Genomic DNA, 8,034 nt, shown 5'->3' with positions numbered 1-8,034 from the left:
GTGATATTATTCAGATGTTGATTCACTCCTTCAACACTGACTCTCCTTGGCCTCGAAGGATGTACGATGTTGGGGATAGGGGTCCATACATAAGCGATTACACCTTGAAAGCCCTTGGGGGAGTTCTCCAGTCCATTGATGACATTGAGGAAGGTAGGAGAGAGGAAATCAGGCGTCGAGGCAAGAGGGCACTTGATTTTAGCAAGGAAGGAGTTTCTAGTAAGGGTGAGGGTTCTTCTGCTCCTAAGAAGCCCAAATCTGAGAGTGTTAAGGCACCTCCAACCAAAATAAGATCTAGGCGTCGCGCTGCGTTGGTTGCTCGAAGCAGAATTCGTGGGGCTAAGCTGACTGGGGTGATTGACATTTCTGATGATGAAGACCCTAATGAAGGTGGTGTTGGGGTTATTGCTCCTTCTAGTGTGGTGGCCCAGGATGTTGGTGGTGGTGCTGCTCCTCCTCCTATAGATCCAAATGATGGAGTCCCTGAAGCCCAGGATATTGAGGATGAGTTAGGAGTTGTGCTTTCCCCAACTGAATGACGCATTTAGTAACGATTTCTAACCCTAAATTTGTTATTCTTTCATTTTGTTTATGAGTCCCTAATAATTTATTCATTGATGTTGGATGTTGATGTGTATTTTGTGTTTATTGGCGATGAATTGTGTTGTAGTCCTGCTTAATGAGTCCCTGATGTTTGCTTATGATGGTTTGTTGTTTGCTTTGTTGATATTGTTGTTCTAGAATAAGGGGAAATGTGATTGATGAATGATGAAACATGTATGATGTGCACTGATCTATGATCTATGGCTGTCTTTTTGAGTCCCTCTTTTTATGTGATGGGTTGTTGTTATGTGGAGCTTCCTGTTTGGAACACTTTATTGTTGTTGTTGTTTTGGAATGAGGGGAAATGTGATTGATGAATGATGATACATGTATGATGTGCATTGATCTATGGCTGTCTTTTTGGGTCCCCCATTTGATGTTATGGGTTGTTGTTTTGTGGAGCTACCTGTCTGGAACACTATGTTGTTGTTGTTGTTGTTTTGGAATGAATAGAAATGTGAATGATGAATGAGGATGTTGGTTGAGCCATTGATATCACTCTGTTTCTCAATGACCATTATGTGAGATCACACATGAGTCCCAAATTTGAACCTTAAGGTTGTTGGTTGCTGCTCTTTTCTGTTACATTTTGAGATTGATAATGGATGCCTTACAATGTTGTTGGTGTGTTTATGTCATTTCCAAATGATGAAGGGACTCATTTGATCCACCTTTGTTGAGTGTCATTAGCTCCAACTTTTGTGATTAAAGTTGTTCAAGAAATCACTTCCACATAAGGTGTTAATAAAAAATAAACATTAAACCCTCTGATGGAAATAGTGCTGCCTTTCTTGAACATTGAGTAGTGGAACACTTGAATGAAACTGAAAAATGAGTCCCAATTTTATAAGTAAAAGTTTGATTTTCATTCATTTAGTTCCATTACAAAAGTTGATTCCTACATACAACCACTGTTCTTACATGACTGCTCTGGACATTCCTCTCTTCCTAATAACCAAAATACACCTAACCACCCAAAAGATAAGCTTAAACTTACAACTAACCTAGTACTACTTGTTCTTGCTTACACAAAATAATGTGGTTAGGTGTGGCAGTCTATGTCCCAAAAGGTTGCTACTCATTGCTTTTTCTTCTAATCTGCATCTACCTGCATTTGTGTGTCTTCATCATCTGCTTGGTTCACTTGCCTGTACAAAGTGTTGAGATGTTCCACTACTTGTTGAATGATGTCCCTGCTGACCTCTAACTGTTCTGGCAGAATCCCTTGGTTTTCTAACCTGTTCTTGCCCATATGTGGTAGTGGGTAGTTATTGCCTCCATTCTTAATCATTATCTCAGTCATACATTTTTGCAATGTGATCCATGTATTCCTATTGACTTTAGGATCAAAAACAGCATAAGCCTCATTTACCTTCTCAACCAATTCATCCAAATTTTCTGGAAAAGATTGATATTGGATGGATTGGATTGAGGTAAACAGCCCTAGATCAAGCACATTGAGATCAGGGCACTGGGTTGGCTGGAAAACCATCTGTATGTTGAAACCATCTGATGTGCTTCTTAAAACTCTACATCTGTTGGGATTTGGTGTGGTCTTGCATTATCCCATTGTATGAACACATTTTTAGGCAGGCTTGGATGCCACTTGCTTTTGATTGCTGGTATGTAATCCCCCATATTTTTAAAATATATTATAAATGAAATTATATATTATTTATTTGTATTTTTCCGGAATTTAATTTCAAAAGTTTCAATTTTTAATTTTGGGTCGAAAATTATTTTGGTACAAATTTTTATACATACCTTCATTCTATATTTATGTCCAAACAATCAAAGTCAATCTCACTTGACATACTTGATTGGCCCATTAATTTTATAAGGCTCAATCTTACAACTTGCCCTACACCACCCTCTCTCCTATAAATACCTTATACATCCCCAAATTTTTCCCCACACAAAAAGGTTAGTCTTATTTTCTCTCCTCTTTATTTTATTTTCTTATTTTCCTTTTATTTTTCTTTTTCCTCTTATTTTTCTTTTTCCTTTTATTTTATTTTATTTTCTTTTCTTTCCCTTTTCTTTTTTTTTCTTTCTTTCTTTTCTTTCTTTTCTTTTCCTCCTCCTTCCTACGTGAGAAGTTGCTGCTGCTCAGCCACCTCCGGCGCCCCCCTGCCGCCGCCACCAGGCGCCGGCAGAGACTAATTTTCCATTTGGTCTTATAGAATTTGAGTTGGGTGACCTTGATGTCATTTTGGGAATAGATTGGTTGACCAACGCACCTGCAATCTTTATAGACTTGATGAATCGAGTATTCCATGAGTAAGTTTGTAGTTGTTTTTATTGATGATATTTTGGTATACTCGAATTTTGAGGAAAAACATGAGCCCTTGAGAGGCCGAGGATTATATGAGAAAGAGAAATCCTGAGTTATTTAATGAGGTGAGTTACGAGGGTGTAACTCTTGTTTTTTAAGGGGGGTAGAATGCGTATAATTTCGCGCTTTTTGCCCTATTTTATGTTATTTTATGGTGTTTTCATGCTTTTCATAACTATTTTATTGTCCACGTATCTAGTGAAGTGCGTAAATTGGGATGGTGATAAGATATTAGTGTCAATATTATGACACAATTGGAATTCCAGCAACATAATTTTGAAATTTTTGAAATGATTTTATGCAAATGTTTTGCAATTTAAAGGATTTTGTGCTAAGTTTCGGGACGAAACTTCTTTTAAGAGGGGTAGATTGTAATCCCCCATATTTTTAAAATATATTATAAATGAAATTATATATTATTTATTTGTATTTTTCCGAAATTTAATTTCAAAAGTTTCAATTTTTAATTTTGGGTCGAAAATTATTTTGGTACAAATTTTTATACATACCTTTATTCTATATTTATGTCCAAACAATCAAAGTCAATCTCACTTTACATACTTGATTGGCCCATTAATTTTATGAGGCCCAATCTTACAACTTGCCCTACACCACTCTCTCTCCTATAAATACCTCATACATCCCCAAATTTTTTCCCACACAAAAAGGTTAGTCTTATGTTCTCTCCTCTTTATTTTATTTTCTTATTTTCCTTTTATTTTTCTTTTTCCTCTTATTTTTCTTTTTCCTTTTATTTTCTTTTCTTTTCTTTCCCTTTTCTTTTTTTTTCTTTCTTTCTTTTCTTTCTTTTCTTTTCTTCCTCCTTCCTACGTGAGAAGTTGCCGCCGCCCAGCCACCTCCGGCGCCCCCCTGCCGCCGCCACCTGGTCGCCGGCGACCACCCAGCCGGCGCCTGCCACCGCACCACCTTCCCCCCCCCCCCTTCTTCTTCCTTTGTTTTCTTAATTTTGCTTAATGTTTGATTAATTAGTTTTGGGTTTTGATTTTTATAGTATAAAGTTTATATTTTTAGTATCAAAATCATGTCTTTGATGTTTTAAACTAATAATTTCAGATTATAATTGTGTTATAAATTTTCAGATTTTATGAATTATAAACCTAGGGTTTCAATTTAATAAAATTGGGATTTTAGGGTTCTAATGAGCAATTAAATTGGGGCTTTTGTTCCTATTGGATTTCTATTGATTAATTAAGCATAAAAACATGTTTTTAATGAAGTTTTAAGAACTTTTAATCAAATTTATATTGCTGGAAATTTGTTTAAGTGTTAATTTGTGATTATTGGTTGTTTTCTAGGAGGTGATTATTCCCTAGGAGACTTTTAAGTGATTAAAAGTGGCACAAAGGATTGTTTATACGAGGTACGTACATGTCTACTTCGTTGTAAGTACTACCATGTTTAGGTACCAAAGAAAAGAACTTAGTTTCATGATTAGAGAACACTTGGATGAAAATTGTTTGGTTATACATTTAATTAATTCATGTGCTTATGTTTATGAGATATGTTTTGGTGAATTGATTATGTTTGTATGGAATTATGGATGCAAACATGTTGAATAATATTGGATTAATTGTTTGTATGGAATGTTGATACAAGCATAATTTTATTGGATTGGTTTGTTAACCACATTTGGATTATTAAAGGATTGGAATTGAATGGTTTATGTGGAATGAATTTATTAATTATTCCACAAGGTTGTTATTTATTTTATTACTCAATCATGACTTGTTAGTATGTTGAGTAAAAGTGGATTAAGCCGAAATGGCTAGGTGGGTTAACTATGTTCAACAATTTGGATAATTTGGAAGTTTAATGAAATTAAAGGTCAATTTGTGATGTGATCACCAGTGTCCTAAATAAGATTAAAAGTAAATTGATGTATGATTTTTATGTATGGTCTATTTTATTGAGTCGGCTATTAATTAAAATTGTAATCACGTAAAGTGAAACATGGATGAGCAATAAAACTCTAGAAAGCGTGCACTTCTAGAGTATTGACAATTATGGGTTGGGGTACACGGTGGTAGCCCGTGGCTTTCCGAGGCTTGTTTGATCAACATGTCCTCTTCTCTTTTGGTATTTACATTTTTATTTTATAATGAAAGTTAGATGGGATCCTAGACTAACTTTGTGAGAATGGAGTCGCGCCCATTCTTGCATCGCGCTAAACTTTTATTTTAAATGGTCATTTGGGACCAAAATGATTTGGTGGATTGGACAACCTCGTCTATTGCTTACTCCAAATTAAATTAATTAAATTAAATATAAAGAGTCAAGTGTTTGGAATTGATTAGCAAGTATTTTGAGTCGATTGAATTGTTTAAGTGTGGAGTCTTGATTAATGAATTCGTGTTGTATGTTTATTTACTTTAATTAGTTGAGCATGCTAGGTTTGGTACGTTGTAACTTGTATGTACTCAGCTTTGTTGATTGCGTGCTTTTGTGTGTTTTCTTTTGGTCATGGCCTTCGCCTTTCAATGACCCTGTGATGATCCATTTATTACACTTGTATTATTGGGGAGCAGTAATGCACAGGTTAGCTTGATGATGTGAACTTCGGTGATTTGACTTACGCATTGTCAAGGGATTGGTGTGATTGAGAGTATTCGTTCTTTGTGTTGAACTTATTTATGTTTTACTATTTTAATTATGTTTTGGGATTTTGAATATTGGTTTGGTTTTAATAAGGGCCTTTATGGTTCCAATTTGTAAGCTTTGACTTATTGGTTTTCTAAATTACATTATTTTAAGATTTAAGTTGGATTTCCGCTGCAATACTTTGATAAAGCCTTAACGTTTTAACACGTGGCGGTAACATGCCAATGGTTCTCCTCTATTTTTATTTAAAGTAAGTGGTTTGGAAAGGGGGGAATTATTGGGGTGTTACATGGTATAACTTGTTCATCCAACATTTTCCTTGTCACTTCCTTTGTGATACTCTCTATTGCCTTAGTCTCCAATGTCCCTGCCACTCTATTCTTACTTGACTTTAATGCTCTCTTTTTTAATACAAAAGGGAACATACCATATTTGCCATCATGTAGCAAGTTTTTGTTAGCATCATACAGAGGTTTAACAACCACTGCCATAAACGTACATGGCTTTGATTTTGAACCTTCTGGACTGTTGGCACCTGTATGAATTTTCCTATTTTGGCAGCAAGTAAAACCTCCTTGTTTCTGGGTTCAACCAGAACCACTTTTCATCAATATGAATTGACTGTTGCATGTTCACAAATGTTGGGTCCCCAACTGCAGGAATAGGGTTAACATGAGCTAAAGCCCACTTTAACCTTACAACCTTATGATTAGAAGTAAGTGCTGGTTTGTTTGTGCTTGTGTGAGTTCTAAGTCTGCCTCTTTTCTTCAAATTGTGAATGGTGACATGTGATATCTTTAGAGCTGCTGCATAACTTCTCTCTATTGTTCTCTTGTACAGAGGCACTGATTGGAGAAATTCATCTGAATATTCCACTGGTTTGCGTCCACATGACCCAAACTTCTTGTTTCTGACATCAATCACATTTCCCTCTAACATCTACTTTTTTAGATCATCAAATACTCTTGTAATTGTTGACTTATGGACTTGAAATCTTAATGCCAGTTGAGTCTTGAGTCCCCTTCTTAACTGACCATCTTACATTTCCAATAACATTGCATCAATGATTTCTCTTTTTTTTTCCAAATTAAGTTGTTTTCTAGATGTTGGTTCTACCTATTGAAATGCATCTGCTTCCTGATTGTTCAGTGAGTGTTGTTGCTGGTTGTTATCTTCATCATTTTCAGATTCAAGGTCTGAAAACTCATAAGCATCTTCTGTATCTTCTTCATCCATCAGCATTAGATCAATTCCATAGAATTGATCATCATATCCATAATGATCATCCATTGTATTCTGTTTTTTTTTTTTTTTTTTGAGGAACACTGACTGCTTTTTTTTTCAGAGTGGAAGGAAGGAGAAAAGGTGGTAGCTGAAGTCGTTTTTTGGTGCTGGTGAAGCTGCCACGATTTTGAGAGCAGAATGAAGATGAAGATGATTACATTAGTGCACTAATTTAGATTAGGGGTAGTTTTTTGGGTAAATATGGGTTGATGATGTGTAATTAGTGCTAAGCTAATTTTTTGGGAAACATGTTTACAATATGGTCTGTATTAATGGTGAAGTATGAATATGGTGATGAACATTAAATGTGATGGCTAGTATTTATAAGCCACTTGAATGTGAATTGAAAAGGTCAAGTTTCTGTTGGAGGGAAAAAATTTTGCTCTAATTTAAAATTTTGGCCAAAAAGTAAGGAAGGAAAAACATTCCCCTCCAAAAACAGATTTCCACCCAAAAGAAACATGTGGGCAGGTCCCACTTTCTCTCTCTTCTTAGTTTTAATTAGTTTCCCTAACATTTCTTAAACAATATTAGCAACTTTTGCCTAGGAGTCCGTGAAGGCCTCCAAAGTTGCAGATAATGGTTAACGGAGGAAGTAGATTACAAGAAAAAAATTGTTGTTAATATTACACACTCTTTTAGTTATAAAATTAGTGTATTACAATATTATATCTACTATTTTATTTTACATAATTTTTTATATAAAATACGGAAATTTCACCATATACCACTGAGTTTAAGCTTAATTCACCGTATACCACCAAAAATTTTCTAATACACCAAATACCACTCAATTATTCTACATTAACATGAAATGCCTTTTTGGCTAACTGTCGTTAGTGAGCCGTTTGGGGTAATTTACCATTTCACCATGTACCATTTTATGTAAAAGTTTTTTCATCATATACCATGTTTTAAAAGTTATTTCACCATTTACCCATGTTTTGGAAACGGTAATATTTTCAAAAAACTAGTCGTTGAACACTAATAACGACTAGTTTGTTTGTTATTTAAATGGAGTGTTTGAAGGATTCACGTAGTACTTCATACTTCCAAAAGCATTTCTAAAATATGTCCACACACTCGAGATCATCATCTTCCTCTTTCGATTTTTCGTATGTAAAAGTGCCTAACAAAGCTTGTTGTTGTGGTAGGAAGTTTGCAATAAGGAGCTCAGATTCGGCAAGAAATCC

The sequence above is a fragment of the Chenopodium album genome, chromosome 2, assembly GCF_948465745.1.
Source record: "Chenopodium album chromosome 2, dcCheAlbu1.1, whole genome shotgun sequence".
NCBI classification, from domain to species: Eukaryota; Viridiplantae; Streptophyta; class Magnoliopsida; order Caryophyllales; family Amaranthaceae; genus Chenopodium; species Chenopodium album.
Note: the sequence above shows the minus strand (reverse complement) of the source record.